Consider the following 26870-nt stretch of genomic DNA (forward strand, 5'->3'; position numbering starts at 1 on the left):
TGATCTTCCAGACTGATTTGACTGCAGACAAGGGCACATTGCCTCAGACATTGTCATACATTTTTCCAGGTTACCTAGAAGTTTAATTATGCAAGTCTCCTTCATCGCCAGCAACAAAAATTTGACTCAAATATGGTGTTACCGGTTGCAAATGCTTAAGTGTTCTGAGAGAAGTGAAACTGGTGAGTGGGGGTGGGGGGTGGAGAGCAGGGAGAAGAGGAGCCAGCAGAGGAAGGAGTTGGTTGTGAAAGTGTGAGCTTGGGAGCAGTCAAAGTAGTATCTCTCACCTCAATAGGGACATCCTTGGCTACTTCCTTCAAAAACAGTGAAGTTGATGGGGCGCCTGGGTGGCTCAGTTGGTTAAGCTTCCAGGTCATGATCTCACGGTTTGTGGGTCCGAGCCCTGTGTCGGGCTCTGTGCTGACAGCCAGCTCAGAGCCTGGAGCCTGTTTCAGATTCTGTGTCTTCCTCTCTCTCTGACCACCCCCCACCCCCACTCACACACACACTCTCTCTCTCTCAGAAATGAATAAAAAAAAACCATGTTGAATGCGGATTTTATTGCATTGGGTGGGGGACAATTTTGAGGGGCAGCAATCCAAAACAACTTAAAAAAATTATTTATTTTGGGGGGGAACTGGGGCAGAGAGAATCCCAACCAGGCTCTGCCCTAGGAGGAAGTGGGTCTCCAACCCAAGAACCCTGAGCTCATGACCTGAGCAGACTGATCAAGAGTCTGAGGCTTAACCAACTGAGCCACCTAGGTGCCCCCCAAAAGAACTTTTGCTAACATGGAGAGTCAGCCTGTGAAGTTAGCTATTTGCCTGAGTACTTTTTAGCTGATTTGTTTTAGGTTTAGTCTGATTTTTTTCAGGGCCTGTGCTAATTTGAATTGTTGCCTTATACCAATGTTCTGATAAGTGTAGGAGGGAAACATTTGTTGTAAATCATTGGAAGCAAGTGTCTTTCCTGGAGTCACATAGGATAGGGACCAGTACTCATCGTGGGGCCTTCCTGTACATCAACAAGATCATATCTGTTGCTAATGTACTTGTGAACAGCTTAAGAAAAAACTGGTAGGGAACACTATTATATGATGGGAAAATAAGCTTAGAAATCAATACGTTCGTGACATGGTGTAAAATAACATCTGTATCGTCCTTTTTAGCGCAACCTTTTAAAGTGCCATTTTATTAGCATCGGTACAGAATATAATTTTTAGCCAGTGGCTGTCCGCTAATTACAAAGTAGCCAGCACAGCATGGCTACTAGCATACCTAGATTTTAATGCCTGGCAAGCACACCTAGCGATATCAGGCAGGCAGAAAGGATAAAACAAACAAAAAAAAAAAATAAACGAGAGCCAGAATATTACTAAAGAGAGGTGGGCGAGTTAAGAATCGGGAAGCTGAGATGGTGCATCAAACAGAAAAACAGGGACTGGGGCAAGTAGGATACAGTAATAGCTCAAGAAGAGGAACGTTAGAGGCATTCCGGTCGAGGCGGAAAGGCTGCTCCCAGAAAGGTGGGGAGGGAGGCTTTGAAATAGGTGGGGAAGCCTGGCAGAGCGTGCACAGCCTAAAAAAGTTATGATGGCTCCGTGCATAATGTCTGATCGCTGGCATTGGTTGCCGCAAAAATCGAGAGGCAGGATTTAATCAAGGTGTCAGCCGCAGGGGCATCCCGGATTCGGGCGAAGCGTCCGGAATTCCTGAGATGTCTGAAACGCGGAGGCGGCCTCCTCCCCACCCCCGCCGCGGCCTCCGTGGGCATTTTCCGGCGAGGGGGGCACGCGAGCCCTTCGAAGAACGGTTAAAACGCGCGGCCGTGCGCACCCGGGCCGCCCTCCCGCGGCCGGCGCGCTCCCCGGGGATGAAGGTGAGAGCCCCGGGCCCGGGCGCGAGGGGGTGGGCTTCCCGGGTCCCCGCGCGGCCGCAGAGCCCGGCCCCCTCCCCCGCCCCGGCGCGGGCGGGGCTGCGGTCGCACGACGCGGAAGCGCGGGGCTCCGGGGGCGGCGGCGCGGAGGCCGCGCGCGCTCCCCGGGCCGCAGTCGGCGCGGGCGCGGGGCGGGGCGCGGCCCGGAGGCCGGGGAGGGGGCGGGCGCTCGCGCACAGGCCGCGCCGCCGCCTCGCCCCCCTTCCCTTCCCTTCCTTCCCCTTCCCTTCCCTCCCTCGGCCCGGCCGTCCCCCTCCTCTCCCCTCCCCCGAGCGAATCACGCGCCCTCCTCTGACACTCGTAGCGGGCCCGAGCTCCGAATTTATCCTTCACGTGACCTGAGGGGGTTGGGTGGTTGGTTGGGGACAGAGGGGGAGAGGGAAAGGAGGGAACGGAATCTGCCGTTGCCCGAGCAACAGGCCCCGCCCGCCGGCTCGGGGCCGGGGGGCGGGAGGAGGACGTCAGCACGTCAGCCGGGGTTTTGCGTTTTGATTGACAGTTGCTATAGCGACCGGGTCGGTCCGTCGCCATTTTGTTGGTTGGTTTTTTTTTAAACCCTTTCGCTTCCCGCCCGAATAATAATAAAAAGCCCCATTGGAGTGAGGCGGGGGTGGCGGCGGCAAGAGCGGCGGGGGGATCCGGGGAGACTGCTGCCGTCGCTGCTGCTGATCGCGGCCCAGGTCGGGCTCAGGGAGCGGACACCTCGAGCGGGGGGTGCGGGCGCCGCCGCCGCCGCCGCTTCTGCTGCTGCTGTTCCTGCTGCTGCTGTTGGTGCCGCTGCCGCCGCCGGCGAGCGGGCGGGACCGGTGTGAGTGTGAGAGTGTGTGTGAGTGAGCGTGTGCGAGGGCGAGTGTGCGTGCGTGTGTGTGTGAGTGTGTGTGTGTGTCTGTCTGTCTGTGCGGGGACTCGGGGGCGGGCGGTTCGGGCTCTCCTGGCGGAGGAGCCGCCGCCGCCGCCGCCGCCGCCGCCGCCGCCGCCGCTCGGGCCCCGGCGCTTCTCGCTGCGCAGGTTTGGAGCGCGCGCCATTTTGTGAGATTTACAAAATCCTCCTCGGGAAGAAGCCGCCGGGAGCGGCCGCGACTCGGCGCCCGGCCTCGCCGCCGCCGCCGCCCTCCGCGCCGGGCCGGGCCGCGCGGCCCCGCCGCCGGGAGTCGGGGTCCGGGGACTGCGGTATTTGCCGGGGAGGGGGCTGTCGCCTCCCCCGGCCCCGGGCGCCGCTGGAACCGCGGAGCCGGAGAGAGACTGAGGAGGCTGCGGCTCGGCCGCGGAGCCGGGAGCGCCGGGGGCGGAGAGAAGCGGCCGGGGCGGCGCTGGCTGCGGAGGCCGCGGCGGGAGCGCAGCGGCGGGAGCCCGAGGCTGAGACTCACCGGAGGGAGCGGCGCGAGCGCCCCGCCATCGTCCCGGTGAGTGTCCGGCCCGGCCGCGGCCCCGCCCGGCCCGGCGCCCGGCTCCCCCCGCGGCCTGCAGCCGGGCCCGCGCCGAGGCCGGCCGGGCGGAGGGAGGGACCTGCCATTTTAGGAGGAGGCGCCGCGGCCCGGGGCCGGCCGCCGGGGGAGGGAGCCCGACAGGCCCGGTCCCGGAGGAGAGGCGGGTGCGAGCGGAGGGAAAGTTGCGGAGGGTGGGAGCCGGGGCCGCGGCCTCCCGGGAGCCGGGGCCTGGGGGCCGGAGAAAGCGCCAGACCTTCACTGGTCGCCCGAGCGGGGGGGAGGAGGTTGTCTTCCTCCTCCTCCTCCTCCTCCTCTTCCTCCTCATCCTCTTCCCCAGCTCCTCCCTCGTCCCTCCTCTCGGTCCCCACCAGTGTGGGATCCGCCGGGGTTCTCCGCAAGGACAATGCACGGGTTAAGAAAATGGGGCTGGCTGCTGGGCGAGGCGCCGGGGAAGGTCGGGAGCCGGGTCCCTCGGCGGCCCTGTGGGGTGTGTGCCGGAGCGAGGGCACTCGGCGTGCTCCGAAGTTGTGCAGGGAGTGCAAGCGATCCCGGCCACTCGAGGTGGAGTGATGACCTGCTCAGCAGCCGGAGGAGCTGGTGGTTGAGAATGCGTAAATTATAATTGATAACCTGGCTATTGCAACAAAACTTCACAAGTCTATTTACGGGCACAGACCAGCTCTCGCCTAGATCCACCAAAGCTGCTGAATTTAACACCTCGCGGAAGGCCCCTCCCTAGTCGGAAATAGTGAAAAATGGCAAAATTAGTGAGTGATTCTGACGAATGCCCTCTGCTTTTTCGTCCAACCCTAGATTATATGGACCTTGTAATTTAGGTGCAGCACTTGAATGCCAGCACCATTTGGTTTTTGAATTCCGCCCAAGTTGGTAGAAAAGACACCGTGTAGTATTGTTTTCACACGGATTTTTTTAAAGATCAGGACGAAGAGTGCCAGGCGGTATTCTCAGGGCTTTACATATATGAACTCGCTTTTCCTACCGGTAGGAATTGTTAATCCGTTTCACAGATGAGAATACTGAGCTGTGACTCAACCAAGGTCATACAGCTGGGACTCCAGGAGCCAGAAGTCTGGAGCCAGCCTGGGCTCGTAATCACTAGGTTATAACCGATTGTTATTAAACACTGGCAAATTTTGGAGTGATCTGTGTGTAATGACTCGGGGGTTCTAACCCAGAGATTGTGCCCCCGACAGTGTGGAGCATGGAGTTAAGTTTGTCGTTTGTGGAAGTGGAAAGACACAGAGGAGACCCTCGAACTGAAACTTGTCCGTTCTCCACCCTCCTCCCCCGCCCCAAACTACGGAGGCACTTATTGAATGGAAGGAATTAAATATTTTTTGGTGCGTTTTGTTGTTCACACTTAATTTTAACTAAGGGTAGGCATCATTTAAGTATTGATGAGTCATGAGAAAGTTTTGTGTAAAGTTATTTTTAGGAATTTGCAAATCTTTGAGTAATTAGATTTCCCTTGTAACCCCTTGTACCTAACATATACAACACGTTTAAGGATGGGTGTATTTAATTTGATTTTGGGGAGTTCTAATAATTCAGTGGAATTACCTTTAATTTTTGTTTTCTTAAATTTGTCACGTTTTGATTGTCTAGATACCTTGAGAGAAACATTATCTTCAGACAGACTATAAATGTTAGACTAGAAGTTCATTTCAAAGAAACAGCAGTTAAGAAAGAAGTTTATTCGGTTACGGTTAAGGTTTTTAATATACACATGACTTACACTCCAGTACCCTGGTACTTTTGGAGGATTTGCCTTGAAATAGGCCCTGTGCTTATGCTGGCTGTCCAAATTCTTTCACACTTCCAACCTCATCAGAAAGTTCAGGACTCCTGGTAATATGTGTACCAAGTTCTGTAAGACAGGATAAAACGTTCATAAGAGGCATAAGCTCAGAAATTCATTATACTAGGGTCACCCCTGTGTAAGGTGAAGGCACACTTTAAAAATCTGAAAAAGATTTTGATTTGAAGGAATAGACTTGAAGGAATGGATGATCATTATTGGTAGGGGTGGGAAATGGACTGAATGAGCTGGTGGGATCTTTGTTAAAAGGAATTTGGAGTTTAGGTATAACATAGATTCTTTAACATTTTAAAGACATATTGGTGGGACTTATTAGAAACTTAAGAGAGACACAGAATTACTGTGTGCTGGGATTCAAAAATTAACCAGTTAGTCCAGTGTTTTAGGGGAACTGAGGTTCAAAATAAATGAAAATACTCCATTTTAATGCAATGTCTTATTTGGAAATGTGGATAGTAAAAGAAAGACCCTTGGTTAGGATATTTTCCCCTCCTGGAATATTGTCAGATGATTGTCCTGTTTCAATTTATGGAGAGTTAATGTGTTGATAACTTAAGGGGAGGTAGCAAGTTGTAGGTGCAGCAGCTGGTATTTAGAGAATTCACATACGTAGGTTTTTATAGTGCTGTGAATATTTATCTGCAGAAGCAAAGTTGAGGATGACTTAGAACAGAAGCTATAGAAGGACCTTTGTTTTGCATTTTGTTTTGAAACTAAACAGAGAACGAATATGCTAATTTGTATCGAATTTTGGGTACTACTTGAAAACTTTTTTTCTTTTTTAATAAGAACCGCTTACCTAGTTAGATTCCTAGGGATGTTTTTACATGCGTGTTTATGGTTGGCAAGTATCTAGGGAAGAAACTTTAGGGAGAAGGAACTTTATTATGAGTGCACAGGGAATTGCCTTAGTAAAAGTAAGTTTAACAGGAGGCTTCATTTTTGACTTTCTTGGTATTTGTGATAAAGGTGTCAATCTTTGTGCTTCAGAATTAGCTTCTCTCTCACTTCAAAGAACTTTCACATTTCCTACACCCACACCCCCAAGCAATTTCTCTCATTGCCCCAAGAAGAAAAAAAATAACCCTTTAAACTGAGCAAAACGCAGAAACTTCCAGGAAGATTCTTTATAAAGAACGTAGCACTTAACACAAAATTTGTTGCTCTTACAATTTTGTTGTATTCCTTATCGGTAATTTCAGCTGTGAGGGAAGACTGTCTACATTCTGTTGAGTGTTTTGATAGTTGTACCTGTTTTCTGTTTACAAGTAAAGATGTTACTTGAAGTTATCAAACATGGTCACCTGAAACTTGGTGCTAACACATTTGGCCTTGTCAAAATGTATTGTGGGACCTGAGTATACTTAGTGATTAAGCCTTAAAAAAAATTTTTTTTTTTTAGCATTTATTTTTCAGAGACCGAGAAGAGACAAAACATGAGCAGGGGAGGGGCAGCGAGAGGGGGAGACATAGAATCCTCTGTGCTGAGCTGTCAGCACAGAGATGGACGTGGGGCTCAAACCCTGAGCCACGAGATCATGACCTGAGCTGAAGTTGGGTGCCTAACCGACTGAGCCACCCAGGTGCCCCTATGCCTTTAAAAAGACTTATTACCATATATTATCTTAAACGTTGGGCAGTGTGTTGATGGCTAGAGAGATTGTAATTCCTAATCCATACCTTACACAGTTTTGATTAAATATTTTGGGAGGCTAAAGTTTTTGTTTAATTGGGAAAAAAAATCATCAAATTATTTCAAGTTACCTAAAACTCCTCAGTTGCCCCTAAATGAATACATTTTTTGAAATCTTGCCTGTAGTGTTAAGCTAGAGCTATAAAGTTTATTGCTGGCTATGTGAAAATGAAATGTTGGCTTCACAGGACAAAAATAATTAATCAAAGGCCCGTATTAGGTAATTAAAGACAAGTCTTGTTTCCTAACATAGTGGCTATAGGCAGCTTTAATTTCATTTTTTAGTGTATGAAAACAACATGGTTTGGAAGTATTGTATAGGCCAGCTAAACATTTTTCAGAAGTTACGCTTTTGCTTTGAAATCCTACTTTCAGAGTTGTATAATGAGTTAAAGTTTTCTTTTGGAGTTAATAGCTTACAGTACCTTGAATATCTAAAATGATGTGGTTCCTCATAGGCATAGTTTGTGCTAATGTAGAACCACTTGGGCTTTTTGACAATTGATTCTTCTGCCAGAGCTATGCACCTCTGTTCTAGAAGGGGGTTTTATTTTATTTTATTTTAAAAAATCTTTTTAAATGTTTATCCATTTCTTGAGAAAGATACTTGGAGCGTAAGTGGGGGAGGGGCAGAGAGAAAGGGAGACACAGAGTCTGAAGCAGCTCCAGGCTCAGAGCTGTCAGCACAGAGCCCAATGCCCACCTGGAACTCACAAACTGTGAGCTTAAGGCTTGAGCCGAAGTAGGACGCTTGACTGACTGAGCCACCCATGCGCCCCTAGAAGGGGATTTTGAAAAGTTTCTAGTACTACTAAAGTTTTGACAAGATACTTATTTTTGTTTGTTTGAGGGACATATGCTCATATGTAGTAGATGGTGCATGGTAGCTTAAAATGTTTTTTTACTCTTGAATTGTTTCCTATATTTTCTGTTCCCCTAATTAAAGTGCCTGTGTAAATCAGCGGGGAGGAGCTTAGGGAACTGGTTTAACATGGAACGAATCTGGTTTTCAGCATCCTCTTTATTTTACATAACATCCCTGTTCATTAAATAACCCTGTTATTTTTTCTAAGTATATCAAATTTCCAATGACAAGAGTTGATTTTTTTTTTTTTTTTAAGTTTTATGGATATTTGTGGTTAGGGTTCGCATCCTGGTATATACATCTTGGGAAGGAGATGCTCTGACACCATCCGAGGTGTGGATAAGGTCTAGTTACAGATGGCCTTTGAGGCAGCGAGCTACTGCGGTAGGAGGGCAGGCCTGACATGGTGCTGTGCGGGGGCTCCGAGGCTTCGCAGGGCCTGCCGCGCTCAGCACCCGTGGGGTTTTGCTAGGAGTTGGTTCCCCCTCCGGAACATGGGGCTCAGGGAGCTTCCCGTAGGGCTCTTGCGAGGTTTGGGGCAACACATACGCATTTCTTAAGAGCCTTCTCCTCTCTCTTCTCCCTCCTTGTTCTCCTCTCCATTCAGACTCATGGTTATGGTCCCAGGGTAGATGCTGCTCCTTCAGAGAGGCTTTCCCCCAAACCCCAGTGTAGGTCGGGTTCCTTGGCTGTGCATTCTTAGAGGACTCTTTTTTTTTTTTTTTTAATAGCTCTTATTGCAGATGCATGTAGAATTATTCATACATGTTCACCATTCTACTTGTTTAATGTCTGTCTCTTCTGTCCATTAGATGGTAACGTCCACCTGGACAAGAATAGTTCTTTGATCCCCGTTCCAGTCCAGCAGGGGTAGATACATGTAGGCGTGTACAGAGGATGGAATGAGGATCCTGTGTGCCAAATCCTGTCCTGGTACCACTCCATAGCTGTGCGATCTTGGGCAAAGTAGCTTCTCTGAGCCTTAGTGTTTTACATGCCAAACGTGCGCAGCGCCAGCTGCCCTGCCCAGGAGTTTGAGACTGTGGAATGAGATACCATAATGAGGTGCTTTGCAAAAGTGTAAAATGCCAGTTAAGCGCAAGTCGGTGCAGTAGCAGGAAATTTCAGTGGTGGGGTTACCCAAGAATTTATAATTAGAGTTTCAGCTTTACTGAATTAGTAAGTAGTTATTAATATTTGTTACACGTTTTAACTTTTTATATGCATTAATTAGAATACAAGTTTGGGCCTTTGTTCTGATTAAATACAGTAGCTTAAACAAGTTTATTTCTCTCTCCTGGAAGTAATTTTAAGGCTAATACAGTGGCTGCCTGGTAGAGGAGACCTTGGTTCCTTCCCTGTGCTTAGGGAAACCCCATTTTCTGTGTGGTAGAAGACCGTTCCCCACCATGTCCACCATCTGGGAGCACATGTGGGGAAAGCACATCTCCTTTTAAAGACGAACCTGGAAGTTGCATGACATGACTTTTGTTCACATCTGTTGGTCCAAACTTGGTCAGGTGGCCACATTTAGCTGCAAAGGAGGCTGGGATATATGGTGCCTGGCAGGGTAGCTGGTTGGTTGAAAGTCTGTTTCTGCTGAAGAAGAGGAGAATGGGGGGATTGGGAAGCATTTTCTGTCACACTTTGAAATGTTTTGGAAGAAACATACAGAAATAAGCCTTGAAAAGACCACTTACTGTACTAATTAATATGACTTATTTTCCATATTGGTCATTAATCTTTTGAACTGTGGCGTGCAAATTTAAATTACTAGTTAGTATCTGCAGTATACACATATATGGTCAGATTAGAAAAAATGTAGCTGAACTTTTAGTAGTGAAGGAATTTTGGCTCTAATAGCACATTATTTTACCGACACTATTTTCTCATAGAAACATGGTTCTTGATTGCTGTGGCTGTATTTTATGTAACTGGTATTTGGAATCTAAGCTTTTGGGTTTTATTTTAGCAGTTTCTAGTATGTATTTCTATGCTATGGTTTTGTTTTGTTTTTAAAGTTTTCTTTGTTTCTGAGAGAGAGAGAGAGGCAGAGTGAGCAGGGGAGGGTCAGAAGGAGAGGGAGACACAGAATCCGAAGCAGGCTCCAGGCTCCGAGCTAGTTGTCAGCACAGAGCCCGATGTGGGGCTCGAACCCACGAACCGTGAGATCATGACCTGAGCCGAAGTTGGACACTTAGCCGACTGAGCCCCGCAGGCGCCCCTGTGCTGTTTTCATACTCACACCTTCAGCAAGCAGTACTGGGATAACACTTGTGTCTTGTCAGGCTTTCAGTAAATGTTTGAGTCCCTGAAGTTGTAAGGATGATAGCAGTCATGTTTAGAAATACGTTTACTCCCCAACTATGCTCCTCTTAAGTTTCTGTGGGTTTGAACAAAGAGGATCTAGGATTCCTTTGAACTATACAGTGTTATTATTAGACCTAGTGGAGACCTGAGAGACTACCGGTTTTCAAACAGGCTTCTGGAGAACTTTTCAGAGTTGAGAGTTGCCCAAGCTCAGGTACTGCTCTTTCTCTAGGTTTGGGGTGATGCTCCAGAATCTCCTTCCTTCCTTCCTTCGTTCCTTCCTTCCATCTGCCTGTCTGTCCGTGAATTTATTCTTAGAGCGAGTGCACGCGCACGGGAGGGGCAGAGAGAGGAGAGAGAATCCTAAACAGGTTCCGCCCTGTCAGCACAGAGCCGGATGCGGGGCTCCATCCCATGAACTGTGAGATCACTGTCTGAGCCAGAATCAAGATTCCGAAGCTTAATGGACTGAGGGGCCCAGGTGCCCCAGGAATCTATTTTCTTAATTAGGTCTCCAGGTAATCCTGGTAGAATCCATGGTAGAAACATTTTGAGAAACATTCGTAGAGTTCATCTTCCTCATTTTAAAGAAGGAAATGGATGTAAAGAAGCTTAATGACTAACCAGTACTCCAGAATAAGCTGGTCTCTAGGGCTGGTGTATGTTTTCCTGGCTCCTGGTTCTTTGTTCTTTATACAAACACAGGAGAGGAACCCGTACTAACTGCATTGGGATTTTATAGGGATACAGGTTATTCTCAAATAGTTGTGTTTTATGTGTGAGCTCATTGTTGGGAACAGTTAGATCACTTACTTGTCCTTTTAACAAATCGAGGGAGTCAAGTGAAGATTTAAAGGTGGGAAGTTGAGGTTTTAAATAAGGTGTTATCTCTGTGCTCTAGTGGACAGGGTCATGCCCTGCAGTGTGAGGGGAGATGGTAGGTGCCTGTCGGGCATGCGTAGAAGGAACTAAGTAGGTGTCCCCAAGTTACTATCTTTTCCAAAATCTGCTCTTCTCACAGCCGAATTCATTCCTTTAGATTTAGCAAAGAGCTGAATTCCCTAATTTAAAGTGGAAATATTCCCAGAGGAATGTCTTTTATCTGCATATCAAGTTAACACTTTATTTTTATGAATTAGCTGGCTGTCATTTTGGAAATTGGAGATTAGCACCTGCACTAATAAGAGTGCTTCGTGGGAAGGGGAGGCAAGAGCAGAGCGCGTGTGCCCTTGCCGGAGCAAGACGAAGGGCATGTTTTTGAGAAATGTCAGCTTGTGGTAAAGTCCTGGAAAGGCTGTTGGAGACTTTTCTGGTGGCCAGAGGTTGGTGGTATTGGACTGACTTCTGGCCTCCTGTCAGTAGGAGTGTTGGTAATGAAACCGTGGATACTTTTGCTGAAGACTCACCCGATTGAGTGACTCTTGGGAGTAGAAGGCTTTTTTTCCTCCGTGTTCATCATTCCCATTAAGCAGTCCTATACCGTATCAAACATATAAGGAATTGTTCTGATGACTTAGGGAATTTTAATTTTTAAAGATCACCAAGTAATAATGTCCTCATGATTAAAAACAAACTCAAGCCCTATAGAATGCTGTCTTATCCCCCCTTGCCCCCGCTTCACGCTCTGTAGGTAGTAGTTGTTTTCTTACCAGAAATGTCCTGTGCATATATGTGCATCTATATATACATAGTAATATATATGTAGTATATAATAAACAGTTATTATATGTGTGTGTTACCAAAGCTGTATGTTCAGTGTGATCCTGTTATTTTTTCAAATTTAGCATTTTTTAAAGTAAATTCTGCCTCCAGTGTGAGACTTGAACTCATGACTCCCAAGATCAAGAGTTGCATACTCCACTGAGTGAGCCAGCCAGACACCCTTGATCCTATTTATTTTTTTTAAAGTGCATAGACACTGTGATGGATGGGTGTGTGTACAGTGTCTGTGGAATTAAAAGCAAATGGGATCATGCTAAACACACAGATTTGCATCTTAAGTGTCTTGCTGTATCTTGGACATATTCCCCTATTGGCCGCTATCTCCCTGTTGTTTTTAACGGTTAGAGAGTATTCCGTGTTACGGATGTACCCCAATTTAATCAGTCTCCATTAAAGAACATTTGAATTGTTTTTGTATTTTTGTTTTAAACAGTGCTACAGTGTACATCCACTGCACACATATAACTGTGTTCTCTAGAACATTAGCCATAGAGTCTACATTTCAAAGGGAAATTACTGGTTCACCAAGTATACGCACATTTGAATATGTTTTGCCAAAGTGTCTTCTCAAAAGTAGCACCAATTTATACTTCATCAGCAGTGTCTGAGAGTTCAGTTTTCCAGATCTCGCCAATGCTGGTGTTGTCAGAGTCTTGAATCTTTGTCCGTTTAATAGGTGAGTGTGATGTGTAGTTGTTTGGATTTGCATTGTTCTAATGAGTGAGTTTGAACATCTTAAGTTGTACTCTGAGTTTTGTACTTTAAAAAATGAAATGTTGATTCTCTGCCAGACCTATAATTAAAAATATTTTCTGATTTCTCTGCATTTCATTGTTCTGTTGAATGAAAAACGGATGTTTGGATAACTTGTAGATGCTTGTAATTATAAATGCTTTGATAAATTATAAAAGGGGATTCTTGTCCCCCTTCATTTGAGTAAACGTTTGACTGTCCTCTGTATGAGGCATGCACATTGTGGTGGTAGGAGCTCTGACTCCAGAGGTGAGTGAGGTTTGGGTCCCTGTGCTGTTAGTGTTGACATAGCTGTAGCACCATTACCATGGTTGAGACTGGCTGCAGACAGGGAGAGGTATTGACATGTGAAGGGCTAGAAGGATGTATAGAAATAAGAATTCTGGGGGTTTGAGCAAGAAGCCTTCAGGAGGGGGCGCAGAGCCCTGGTGGAACCTGGGGAATTGACCGTCTGCAGGAGGTGGTCCTGGGGGTGACCTGTGGTAGAAGGGGAAGTGAGGGGTGACTCTGGAGAATGAATGACAGATTCGTGCGCCCAGGTATCTGTGTGTGTGTGTGAGAAAGAGAGAGAGAGAGTCAGACAGACAGAGACAGCAAGCGAGAGATATGCTGGAGGAGGGATAGGGACAGCTGAGAAATGACAGTGATGGGTCTTACATATTATGAGGCGTTTGATTTGGGGCAATTGAAGGCGTTTGCGCAGGGCAGTCATGACGGGTCTGGGTTAGGGAGATGACACAGTTAGGAGGGCCTGGAAGGTAGGCTCGTTCTCTGTAGGGGTATAGGCTTGAAGGAATAAGAGGTAAAAAGTACAAGTGAGCTGGGAGAGCCAAGTGTGGAGCACCATAAAAATTCTGTTATTTAATTTTTAGCAGAACAAGTGAATATTGCTGTGTTCAAACAGAAGTGTGGCCCAATTTGTGGAGATAGAAAGGAGAGGCTTGAACTTCGCCAGCAGTATGGTACACAGATGATTCCTTTAGTGGGACAGTTGAGAACATTTCGTCCTGACTGCCTGAAGGAACTGTTAAGGAACCGAAGATGGAATTAGGAGTGTAGTCAGGCTTCCAGTAAGGACAGGTGGAAATCATTTGTAGCGCCGTTAAAGATGAGCTTCAAAACAGGGCAGTGGGAGAAGGCAGTGCCGGAAGGTGTGACTCTGGAAAGGAAAAGGTTGTATCATAATACATGGTTTGGAAAGTGTAGAGTAGCTGAACATGTGACCGAGTGTCTTTGTGTTTCCCTGAAAAACCTCATGTTCTCTTTATTTTCATGTGTATCCTTATCAGACCAATAATCCAAAACATACTTGTGTCATGAGGTGTTTGCATGGTGCCGTGTAACCCTGCCTACATGGAGCTGGGGCCTGGGCCTGGGTGTCGGCAGAGCCTACCTGCGTGTCCTGATGGGAGGTGGGGCCTGGGGGGGGGGTCCTGTTACCCCTGGAGTAGGCTCACAGACTTGGTCCAGAGTGGACATACATTCTCATTAAAGGGAACACAGAGTCCATGAAATTGAGTAAGTTTTGGCGTTGCTTTTTGAAGGTCAAATTTTTTGTCGTTTTTTTGGAGTCCTTTTGACAGGTAACTTTGAGTTAAAGTTTATTTGGGTATAAATAGGACTCTGGTCTTTAAGACAAGTTCTGTGTGCTGAAAAATTTGTTCTGATTTGATCATTTCTCCTTGAAAAGAACAACTGTCATCTCAGTAGTGGTTTTTTTTTTTCGTAACTTCATCTTTACCTCGAACACATTCATTACCGAATGACGTTACTTCCGTGGTACAGAAGATTTTCTAAACATTTTTTTCAAACTAGCAATGGTAGGAAAATTGTTAGGATCTCATTTGAGTGTCTTATCGTCTAATCTCACTTTTTCAATTTCTCTGTAATGATTCTATGGTCTAGTTCTAAACATCAGGAAAGCTAGGTGAATTTACCTAAGACGTCGCCCGAAGGCCTGCGGTTACTCAGCAGTACTCGAGTCAGCTCTGCAGAGGGAAGGAATTGAAGACAGGAGCCTGAGGACTCAGGAGTTGCAGCTTGGAGAGGAAGGCTTCTTGCTGAGTAAGACGGAGATGAGATGCATAAAGGCTGCGGACGTGTAGGGAGAGGCGAGGAAGGAGGAACGTTCAGTAGCATGGGCAGGAATGGGAGAGCGATCTGAGCAAAAGATGAACAAGAACAACTTTTTAATGATACATTGAGACTTCTGCTGGTCACAGGACCCCACCCCTGGGGGGCGTGGCCCCAGCGCACTTCCACGGTTTTCCCTTCTCGTCCAGGACCCCGTCTGGGCGTGTGCTGCTGCCTCCGCCAGTAGGTCTACCCCTTTCTTGAAGTGAGCTCCGTTTCTTCTTTCGCTTTCAGCACACATGTCACATTGTCAGAGAAGGCTGCCCCCCAGCCCCCGCCATCTCTTCTTTTTTTAAGATCTTCTGTCTTGCTGTAGTTTTCTCCACAGTGCTTATGACACTTGATAATTGTTTTAGTGCTTATTTGACTGACGCCTTTCAGAGAGAAGGAGCAGTGGCTTGCCCCCCCTCACCCTTGCAGTCCTCGGGATTGGCAGGTGTTTCGAACACACTAAGCACTAAGTAAACCTTTGTTTGCTGAGTGAATCAATGAGTTACATGTTTCGATCTTTACTAGTTGGTCTCAAGGACCCAAGAACTATCTTCTTAAAGATTGGACTGGAAAGCCATGTAGCCAAGAAAAAGAATTATTTACTTATGGATCCATTAGCAAGGCCTGTGAAATAGCTACTTTATGTGAGAAGCCTGATGTTAGGAATATGGACTAGAAACATCATGCCTTTTGATTTTTTATTAAAGTATATTTGACCATGTTATACACTTCGATTTGATTGTTAAAGGGGCACATCATTTTTGTAGCTTATTGAAATAGGTACAGTCTTTAGTGTTCATTTGGAGAGGTTTAAAATTGTGGAGGGAATCAGCCTGATACTCTTCCCAGTCCTAGCCAGCAGAGTGAGTTTCGTTCTGCAGTGATCTCTGGAACGACAGTCTGGCATTTGCAGTAGATGCTGTCGGGTTCACATTTAAAATAAGCGCTAGCGGTGACTTCATCTAGAAAGTGACAGAAGTGCAAACACTGGTTTGTTTGGATGCTCTTTGGCTTTCACTTTTTCAGGTTTGGACAACAGAATGAAAATGATTAGGGAAAGTTCATTGTATGGGTGGATTTTGTTTTTTTTTTTTTTAAAAATTTTTTTTAATGTTTTATTCATTTCTAGGGGAGAGAGAGAGACAGCATGAGCAGGGGAGGGTCAGAGAGAGAGGGAGACCCAGAATTGGAAACAGGTTGCAGGCTCTGAGCTGTCAGCACAGAGCCTGACACGGGGCTCAAACCCACGAACCGTGAGATCATGACCTAAGCGAAAGTCGGACGCTTAACGGACTAAGCCACCCAGGCGCCCCGGATTTTTTTTTTTTTTAAAGAACGAGTTTTGTAGCTAGAAAATTACTGGCTATTGATCTCATCAGGTGAATGAGCCATAAAAATTTTTTTTTAACATTTATTTATTGTTGAGAGAGAGCACGAGCAGGGAGAGGGAGACACAGGATCTGAAGCAGGCTCTAGGCTGTGAGCTGTCAGCACAGAGCCCGACGCGGGGCTCGAACCCACGAACCGTGAGATCATGACCTGAGCCAAAGTTGGGTGCTTAATTGACTGAGCCACCCAGGTGCCCCCAGGTGAATGAGCTTTTAAAAGTTTATAAGGGATTTGTTAAAATAGTTCTGAAACCTTTCTCAGTGACAAGTCTGTTGTAAATATTTAGAAAAACAAATACTCAGAATTATTCAGTAGCTGTTGAAGCTCTCTTCTCTGTGCTTGGCCCTGTGCTAGGCCCTTGGGAGGGAGTTACATGGACATACCTGGCCCTTGCCCTCCTGGGACTTTTCAGTATAGTCAGGAGCTCCTTGCAGAGAAATGTAAAGGAATCACAGAGTGAGCGGTTCCTCCCCTTCCTTTTGTTTGTTTATTTCTTGAACTTGGTTTTGGTGGCAGCATGTTAGAGTACTTTAAGCTGTTTGTTGCTTTATATGTGGTAATACAGGAAGGAGGTAAAGGGGAGAACATTTATAGTACCATGTAAAATAGAAACTTGGATCTTAAGGGTGTTGGCAGCTTTTTAAAAAAGTTTATGTAGATCAGTGAATTTATCCTTTTAAAAAATAAGCTGTTTAATAATAATAGTAACAATAGCTATTATTAATTGATTGCCTGCTATGGGCCAGACACCGTACATATTCATTATTAGTTATTTTAATATTCTCAGCAACTCTACAAGGTAGTTGGTCGTATCTCTGTTTTATAAGCGAGAAGGCTGAGATGTAGGGAAGTAAATTTGCTTAAGCATCATCAGAGCAGATTGCATATGCTGTCTCCAGATGATAGAAAACCTAGTTGAACCTTTACGTGCCCTAAAGTTACACATGTAGAAAGAAAAGAGAGAGGATCATAGAGATTCTATAATCCATTAATTGAAGAAATAGATAAAAGTCTAGTATACTGGGATTGATGCCTTGTGCTACTGGTTCATTCATTTTTTCCAGTAATAAACAAAAATGTGTAAACACGTTCTATGTCTGAGGGATTCTTTATCTCAGGGGTGTTGGTGGAAGTAGAAATCTTCAATTTTGAAAGCCAGTTGCTCCCTTTCCCTGCATCTTTTGGAGTTGGGACGCGGTCGTGTGACCTGGGGCCTCCATGCCACCACCTCGGAAGCTAACGACTTGCAGAAGCAGGCACTTTGTAAAATCTGTGCTCTGCGGTGCCAGGAGATGGAGCCGCATCTGTCTTGCAGAGGTGGGCAGTGACTAAGGCTCAGCTGTAGCGTTTGGTCCCTGCTGTCACTGGTGTGTGCACAAGCTGTGGTGACGGAATCCTGCGTTGACTCCACTGGGCCAGGTCTGTGGTTTGAATTTTGGGTATTCTTCATTATGTAGCCTTCCAGCCTGACCCTCCTGGGGTGTTCTGTGAGTTGCCTAACATGCTTTAATAACTTCCTTTTCAGTTTCAGCAAAGCCAGAGTTAGTTTCTTTTGTTTGCAACTAAGAACCTTTACTTAGATGATGCTAATTAAGATAATTGACAATACTAAGGAACTCCAGGGTCAAGGTTACCTGCATCTAGATTAGAATTATTAGTGGGAAGAGTTCATATATATTAAGTGAAATAGTTATATGCAGTCCTACTTATTGATTTAATGAATTTGCTGATTTGAATTTGCCTTTCCTAGGTATTGGGGATACAGGAGTGACAAGTTAGACGAGATCCCTGCCCTCATAGGGCTTAATTCTGTTGTGAAAAGTAGGAAAAGCAAGAGAGCAAGTAATAATGACAAAGAGTGATAAATGCCACGTTAAAAATAAAGATGGGGTAATGTTATATATAATGGGGTGTGTACGTGTTTAGGAGTTGTGTCTTATATAACATTGACTTTAACATCATTGTCAAGAGTCATGACTTGGGTCTTTTTAAAAAAAACTTTTAAAGTTTTTATTTATTTCTGAGAGAGAGAGAGAGAGAGAGAGAGAAGGGGAGGGTCAGAGAGAGGGAGACACAGAATCCAAAACAGGCTCCAGGCTCTGAGCTAGCTGTCAGCACAGGGCCTGATGTGGGGCTCAAACCCACAAGCCGTGAGATCATGACCTGAGCCGAAGTCGGCCGCCCAACTTTCTGAGCCACCCAGGTGCCCCAATGACTTGGGTCTTTGACTGTAAGGCAGTACAGTTTGAATTCACCCACCTTCCATAACCACCTAGGATACTGGACAAAATACATGAAACCAGCTATTTTCACATACTGAACAATAGGCAGTGGAGAGCTGTAATCCCTGACAGATGGGGAGTGAAGGAGGTGAGCCCTTTGATGGCCCAGCTTTTCTTCTTGGAGGTAGTTTTCAGATCTCAGTGCCTGGAGGGGTATCCCAAATAGAGCCTTTGGCCTTACTGAGTTGAGGAAGCAAAGATTGGAGCTAGGGGAGGCCAAAGTGGTTCTGTTTTGAGGAGCAGGGTTCTGGAGGGAAGGGAGCTGTGCAGAGCTTAAGTTTTCTTAGTGGTTCTCTTAAAATGTTTGATTGAATATCAGTCTGCTGTGCACATGTAGGTGCAGTTCCTGAGGAAGGAGTCCATTGGGAAACTGTAAGCGGAACAATTCTCACAGCTCACATAGGGCTGGGAAATAGTTGTGTACCTTGTTAGTTACAGGACAAAGATCTCGCTAGATGCTGTGTTCATTGAGACTCCAGAAAGGCCATGCTTAGTAGTGGGGCCAAATTAATCCTCAAATAAAGGCTTTTCTAGATCTCCCTGGAAAACGTTTAAAAGCAAGTTTTGAAAGGAACAGACTAATCTGAAAGTAATAATAATTGCCTGCAAAGTCCAATACTCTTTAAAGAAATATGACAAAACTTAACACTTAACAGTTTAAAATGTCCAGCATCCAATAAAAAATTACTAAATATTGGTAAAAGCAGGTAAACCTGACTTAACAGGATATCAGTCAATGAAACCAACACAGAACTGAAAGGTATTAGAATTGACAGGCAAGGTCGTTCAAGCAGTTATTATAACTGTATCCCGTACGTTTAAAAAGGTGGAGGGTCGCCTGGGTGGCTCAGTCGGTTGAGATCCAACTGTGGCTTAGGTCATGATCTCGCAGTTCATGCAGTTCGAGCCCCACATCAGGCTCTGTGCTGACAGCTCAGAGCCTGGAGCCCGCCTCAGAGTCTGTGTCTTCCTCTCTGCCCTTCCCTGGCTTGCGCTCTGTCTCTGTCTCTCTCTCTCTCAAAAATAAATATTTAAAAAGTTAAAAAAGAAAAAAGTGGAGACTGGAAAGGTGAAACATAATGTGTGAGATGAAAAAATAAACTGGCATTAGTGGCATATTAGACATTACAAAAGAAAAGATTAGTGAATTTGAAGATGCAGAAGAGAAAACTTAATAGAAACAGGCAGAAATAACAGAGATAATGGAATTAGCAGACCGGGTAGTTCGAATGGCTGCTATAAAATGAAGGGTCAGTTTGTGGTTAATGTTGACATCATCGTGCAGCAGTTTTGCTTAGAAAGAACAATTGTGAATGCTACCTGAATTTGGCTTGATGTGTAGTTAAGAGTAGTTGAAAACCTTTCAGTAAAGCACTGGGATATGATGGAGGAACTTTATTATGCAAAGCAACGAGTGTGTTAGTTATTTTTTGATATGTAACAATATTACCACCAAGTTAGAAACCGCAAAGTTAGAAACTTAAAACATATGCTTAGGATCTCCTAGTGTTTGTGGGTCTGATGCCTGGGTCCGGTTTAGCTGGGTTCTCTGCTTTAGGGCCTCAGGGCTACAGTCGAGATGTTGGCTGGGGCTGTCATAACAGGTGAGGCATGACAGGGGAAAGATCTCTTTGCAACGCATTTGGTCATTGGTAGAATTCAGTTTCCTGTTTACTCTTGGACCGAAGGCCTCTGTTTGTTGCTGCCTGTCAGCAGGCATCTGCCCTTAGGTCCTTGCTGTATGGTCCTTTCCAACAGGGCAGGGCCACTTAACTTTCCCAGAGACGGTAAAGGAGCGTGTCTCTTCGCAAGACAGATGTAGAGTCTCCTGTATGATACCTGCAGAGGTGACGTCCTATCACTTTGCTTGTATTCTCTTGGTGAGCAGCAAGTCCCAGGCCCTGGGTCCAGGAGAGGGCCATGCCACAAGGCCACGAACAGCAGGAGGCCACGTCATAGGAGGCATGATAGGATCTCTCCAGTGTGTGGTGGTGAAGAGTGCATTCTGTGGAGTCTGATCGAGATATCTGGCTTTGAATCTTAGCCCTGTCTCTTCCCAGCTGTGTAAACTGAGCCTCAGTTTTCCTTTCTGTAGAATTGGGAACTAGAATTGGGTGTCTACTGTTTTCGGTATTGTGAAGAGAAAGTGAATGCATAGAAAGTGCTTAGGACTTTATCTTACTAACTCCTACTCATCTTTTCAGTCTCAGTTTAGGTCTCATATATTTAGGGAGGCCTTCTCTGATCCCTCTTTGACCCCTTCTAACCTCCTGTCTAGGTTAGGTTTAAAACACCGTGAGCTTTTTCTTCTCATCACTTCACCCGTTTTCCACTTGAACTTTATAGTTGTGAGGTTATTTATTTATTTAGTATCTGCTTTTTTTTAGCCTAAGCTGCTTGAAAGCAAGGGTTGCGTCTGTTCTGTTCAGTGCTCTATCTTCATGGCTCGGCACACAGAAGACTCCGTAAATGTTTGCTGAGTGACTGAAAGATTGAGGTTCAAATGCATGTGGTGTTTCTTTGAGAAGGGGTTTTTAGTGTCATCGTACTGTTTTTGCAGGTACCCTGGCTGGCTGAGTCGTCGGCCTAAAAGATCAGTGGTTAGAAACATTCGTGGCCCCGTGTGCCCTGCCCACCAGCTGGGCAGGGGAAATGGAGGTGTGATATAGTCTCTAAACCGATGGTAAGGGTCTGCAGAATGGACACTAGCGGTTAAAAAAACAAAAAACCCCCACCAAAGCCCCAAAATATTGCAAAAGAACTAAAAGGCCGAAAGGACGAAGACCTTAATAAAGATCTCTCCGGGTGGACCAGAAGCAGAGTTCACAGTAGGGAGATGCTGGGCCCTGTGAGTGTGCTCTGCACACCCTGCCTGGCGATGCGGTGGTGTGGAGGGAGTCAGCTAGGAGAAAATTACCTTCTTGAAGCTTCACCGTGCGCGCTAGCATGTTAGAGCAAACCCTCTTCTCCCCGCCGCAGACACGGGAAGGACAGGCTTTCTCAAGCTTGCTCTGCCCACTGTGTAAATTCACACCTACCCCAACCTGGTAAGGTCTTATTTTTATTTAATGAATGATAAAATTTAGGCTTAGAGTTGAAGTAATTTTTCCTAGTGGTTGGTAAGGTAGGATTCAAACCAGGCTCAGCCCTCACTCCTAGTTATTATTCAGTGTTTGCTTCTGTGGCCTGTGTTGCTAGCAAATACTAGGTTAATTTCATGAGCGCCAGGAACCGTGTGTCTCTTGTGCATTTTGTGTCTAGGACTAGGATCTTGCTTCGCCCTTAATACATGGCTGAGTGTTGGGGTTTCGGTATTATTTTATACTGTATCTCAGCTTCCCAAGTTAAATTATAGTTGATTCTTTAACAGTGTGGGGATTAGGGGCGCTCACCACCCCTCCCCCCATGCAGTTGAAAATCTACATACTTTTTTTTTAAAGAGACCTAATTTATTTATTTTTAAATGTTTTATTTATTGAAAGAGTGTGAGGGGTGGAGTAGGGGCAGAGAGAGAGGGACACAGGATCTGAAGCAGGCTCTGCACCGACAGCTGCGAGCCCCACGTGGGGCTTGAATTCACGAACCGCAGGATCATGACCTGAGCCGAAGTCACTCAACCAACTGAGCCATCCAGACCCAGGCAGCCCGAAAATCCACAGAAACCTTTTGGCTCTCCCAAACATAACTGCTAGTAGTCCACTGTTGGTTAGAAGCCTTACCCACAACATAAATAACTGCTGAACACGTATTTTGTATGTTATCCATACTATATACTGGACATACTAGTACATATTTCTTATTTATTTATTTTTACTTATTTATTTGGTATTTCTTGGCTATGCAGTTCATCTATGAATGTTTTCAAATTGTCACAAATCTCCAAAAACATTTTCTAATATATTTATTGGAAAAAAATCCTCATATAGGTGGACCCGTGCAGTTTAAGCCCATGTAGTTCAAGCCTCACCTGTACTTGTAAAACTTGAGAGTTTGGTAGATAGCAGTAGTGTAATCCAGCCAGTGTAACGTACAACAAAAAATAATCTTCTGTTTTCATCTTGGGTGATTTAGTAAGAGTTTTGTCCCCAAAGAAGGAACATCTCTGTAACCGTTGGTCCCCTCCTGTCACTTTTACATTTACTGTATTATCAAACTCTCTTGAGTTTTGTTTCTGAAATAGTCATCAATTAAGTTCTTTCTCTACATTATTGTTAACGACCTCTCCACAGATCAGATCTTTAGTCTCTTTTTGGCTTACTGCATTAGTTTTCATAAGAATTTTCAGTTTTAGGGTACCTAGGTGGCTCAGTCGGTTGGGTATCCGACTTTGGCTCAGGTCATGATCATGTGGTTCATGGGTTCGAGCCCCGCGCCGGGCTCTGTGCTGACAGCTCAGAGCCTGGATCCTGCTTCGGATTCTGTGTCTCCCTCTCTTTCTGCCCCTCTCCTGCTTGTGCGCTCTCTCTCAAAAATAAACAAACATTTAAAAAGTTACAAAAAAGAATTTTCAATTTGACATGCATAAAGTCCAGATTGAATACTACTGAAAGGTTTCTGATAAAAAAAAAGCTGTCCCCAGGCACACCCCGCAGTAGTCCTGCAGCCTAGAGCAAGTCTTCCCAAACTTTGTCACCTCAGGGTCTACACGGGCACGGTAGAATACAAGAGGCTGTTTTTGTGGGATCTTGGCTCTGCTGAAACATTGGTGGCCCTGTGGGCCCTGCCTCCTAGTCGGCAAGCTCTCTTACCTCACCGCTTGCTGGTTTCTCGTGTCCGCTCTCTGATACGCTTACTGTACCAGCTAGGGTGCTTTTGGATGCAGGTGTGGAGATCCTGACCCAAACTAGCTTCGGTTGGAAGTGCAGAGTTAGGATGGCCTCTAGGGCTAATTGATTTGGTGGCACAGTAATGTCTTCAGGGACCCAGTTTTTTCCATCTCCCCTCGAGTAGTGCACTCGCTGGCTCCATACCCAGATGGATAAGGTGGCAGCACCGGTTCGAGGACTTGTGTCCAGACACAACAGTGTGCACTGGAAGAAGAGAGAACTCCTCCTTGTAGCCGTATAGGAATGTGGAAACTTTGCCTTGAAACTCTTTGGCAGACTCGTCTGGGTTGTAGGGCTGTTTCTGAAACACTCTCTAGGCAGGGAAATGGGGTTACATTTGACCAGTTGGGCATCATCATGGCGCTGGCCACCCTGTCCCCTGAGCACATGCCTAACTGGGATGATGTGCACATGGGTCTTGAATAAAATCAGCTTCTGTTATCTAGGAAGAAAGGAGAAGTCGGAGGCTGAGTAAGTAGATAACCCTGACTCTATTTTTGTGTTTAACTTAAAATTTTAGATGTTATTTGTTGACTTTCTATTAAGGTAGGTGAATATTTAACTTGAACCTACCGGCCTTGCCGCTTTTCTCTTTCCATCTACCCATTATGGTTACATTTTTTTTTTCAGTAAACATTGGTATTTAATTATGGTTATGTAAGTTCAGTGTGGAGCTATATTGTATACTATGATTACATTTCCCTCCTTGTATCGTTTTGTTTTTCCTGGAATTAACAATTGTATTTCCGCTTGCTTTGTTTTCTAGGTCCTTGTGACTGGGTTTTCCCATACCTTCCATAAGGCTCTCTATATAGTTTTTTGCACAAACATAATCAGATAGCTAGTTCTCCTGTCCCCACAAGAGTCTTCTTAGGGGACCCTTCATCAAGCCTCACCTGTATGTAAGTCTTGCTCTTTGGGTCTAATCGTAATACTTTGCAAATCTCCATCAGGGTTGTGCCTTTTATTTCTTGATTCTCTAACCCTTACTTTTCTCCTGTTTTTATCTTTCATTTTGCTGGAGCACATCTTTCAGTACTTCCTTTGGAAGGGTACATGAAAGGTTAACTTTTTGAGACCTTGTCTGAAAGTATCTTTAATCTGCTTTTCCCTCCTGCTTAGAAGTTTTGGTTGGGTATGGAATTGTAGTTTGAATATAATTTTTACTGAGAACTCTGAATATATTACTTCATGGTCTTCTAGCTTTATGTAGCAGATCTCATTTGTATTCTGGATTCTATTAAAACAACAACTGTGGAAAAGTTAGAGAACATAATGAACTTCCAGGTACCTGTCACTCAGCATCCTCATTTATCAATTCGTGGCCACTTAAAAAAAGGGGGGGGGGGCGCCTGGGTGGCTCAGTTGGTTAAGCGTCTGACTTCGTCTCAGGTCATGATCTCATGGTTTGTGGGTTCGAGCCCCACGTCGAGCTCTGTGCTGACAGCTAGCTCAGAGCCTGGAACCTGTTTCAGATTCTGTTATCTCCCTCTCTTTCTGACCCTCCCCTGCTCACACTGTCTCTCTTTCTCTCAGAAATAAATAAAATATTAAAAAAATTTAAAAAAAACCTAAAAAACCTGTGTACCTGCCTACCCCTCTTTCACTTGAGTTTTTACAAAAACCCAAATATCTAATTTCAGTTGTGAATATTTCAGTATATATGTCTAAAAGGTAAGGACTGATTTCTAAATTCTAACCCCAGTAGCATTATCATACCTTAAAAAGATTAACAGTAATTTTTCACATATCCAGTAAGAGTTCAGATGGCCTGGATTGCCTCATAATGATAGGTTTTCAAAACACGTGATTCAAACAGGATCTAAGTAAAGTCCATCACTTGTCATTGATTGACAGATCTGTTAAGCCTCTTTGAATCTGTTGACTGCCTCTCTGCATCTTTTTTTCCCACCTGACTTTCTTTGTTGAAGAAGCTGTGTCTTCTGTCTCCTCTTTCCTCTAGTCTAGAGGTTGAGTGAGTCCCTGGGGTGTCATTGACATGTTCCTCTGTCCCTTGTATTCTCTGGTACTTGGTAATAAGGTCAAGAGGCTTGACACATTCCGGATGTAATTCTTTCTCTTTGGTTTTCGTTGGGAGGAGGGTGGTCGGTGGGGAGACTACTAGGTGGGTGACGGGCTTCCTTTGGGAGGGACACAGTATCTGACTCTGTTAGCAGCCGTTACATATTACGTAAACCCATTAATTTATTAGTTGATTTCGGCCCTTTTTGTGTGACCCCTCCCCCACGTTTTGTTGTTCTTGTTCTTTCTCTGGAAGTTTTAAGGATCTGTTCTTTGTCTCTGGTGCTGCGGAACTTTGTAGTGACGTGCTTTGGCATGGCTGGTTTCGCTGTGCTGGACCCATCCTTTGACTTTGGAGGTACCTGTTCTTCAGATCTGGGTGTTTCTTGTATGCTTTCCTTGAAAACTGCTTTTCTTGGGTCTTCTCAGGTGACGTACACTTTGGTTATCTTCTCTGTTTGCTATTTAACTCTTCTTGGGAGGTACTTTTCAACTTTTATCTTCCATCAGGGTTATCATTTGTGCTTTGGTTTTTTTTTTTTTTTCCCCTTCCTTAAGTTTATTTACTTACTTTGAGAGAGAGAGGGTGTGTGGGGGAGGGACAGAGAGAGAAGGAGAGATTGAGAATCCCAACCAGGCTCTGCGCTCCCAGTGCTCCTGCTTGATGCGGGGCTGGAACCCACAAACCATGAAATCATGACCTGAGTGGAATTTAGAGTCAGATGCTTAATAGACTGAGCCACCCGGATGCCCTGCCTTTTTTTTTTTTTAAACTACCGTCTTGTTTTACTTCATGGATACATGTATTCTTTTACCTCTTCAAGCACACACAATACAGTTTAACACCATGATATAGTTTAGCTCCGTTGTTGTTGTTTTGTTTGTTTTCCCTCTTAATGGCATTGTTTCAGTTTCCTCTGGATTTTCGCTTTTCTGCTTGTTTTGATTTCTGTCTTTAATGTTGGCACCTTTTCTCAAATATTTGGCCATTTCGGGGCTGGTGTCTTTTACTTTTGAGTAAGTCGTGGGGAAATTGATGGAGGCTTTTTGTGAGGTGTGAGGCTGGCTCCTTTATGAAGGCTTCGTATGGAGATTGAGGAGCCCACCAATATGAGTGTCCCCAGTGCTTTCACTCCAGGCCTCTGGATGTCGCCTGAGTGTCCCCAGGCCTAGGGGAGAGGGAAGGGATAGTCCTGTTGCTGATGTTCTGCAGGCAGAATCGGGGAAGGGAACTGGAGTCCACAGTTGTGTCAAGACTCTTCACGAGTTCGGTTTTTAGTCCCCTGCCTCAGAACTCTTCTCTGCTGTGCTGGGTATGTCCAGGTCTGGAGCGTCTCTTCATTCCCCCGTAGATTATGCCTTTGGGCCCCTCGCAGACGTGGTGGTGGCCAGCCTGGACGGAGCTTTGCTGCAGTGAGATCTTGCTATCTTTATTTTATTCACTTGTTTACTGAAATGAACTCTGAAATGTTGCGAGTGTACTACAAATAACATCTATTTCCTGAACCACTTGAGAGAAAGTTGTTGACATGATGTCTCTTCTTTTTTGAATATTGTAGCACACAATTCCTACAAACAGGGACATTCTCTTGCATAACAGTGATCCTGCCACCAGAGGCAGGAAGTTAACATTGATCCATCACAGCTGGCTGATCCCTGAGACCCCCCCCCCCCCCCCCCCC

At 45.4% G+C, this 26870-nt stretch overlaps 1 protein-coding gene across 4 annotated transcripts in view; it reads left to right on the forward strand.

Annotated features, from left to right (window-relative positions):
- The first annotated feature begins 2454 nt into the window (after positions 1-2454).
- The window catches only part of DYRK1A (dual specificity tyrosine phosphorylation regulated kinase 1A), a 149914-nt gene continuing 125498 nt past the window's right edge, over positions 2455-26870 (forward strand). For 2 of the 4 annotated variants that reach the window (XM_039228657.1, XM_039228662.1), the window contains exon 1: positions 3257-3338. The gene's annotated coding sequence lies outside the window, so the exon portion shown is untranslated. Of the gene's footprint in view, positions 2474-2595; positions 2616-3256; positions 3339-26870 lie in introns of those variants that run through there. The other 2 variants (XM_039228685.1, XM_039228679.1) reach the window with 2 other exon arrangements.

The sequence above is a fragment of the Hyaena hyaena genome, unplaced genomic scaffold (genome assembly GCF_003009895.1).
Source record: "Hyaena hyaena isolate Hyena2069 unplaced genomic scaffold, ASM300989v1 scaffold_2, whole genome shotgun sequence".
NCBI lineage: Eukaryota > Metazoa > Chordata > Mammalia > Carnivora > Hyaenidae > Hyaena > Hyaena hyaena.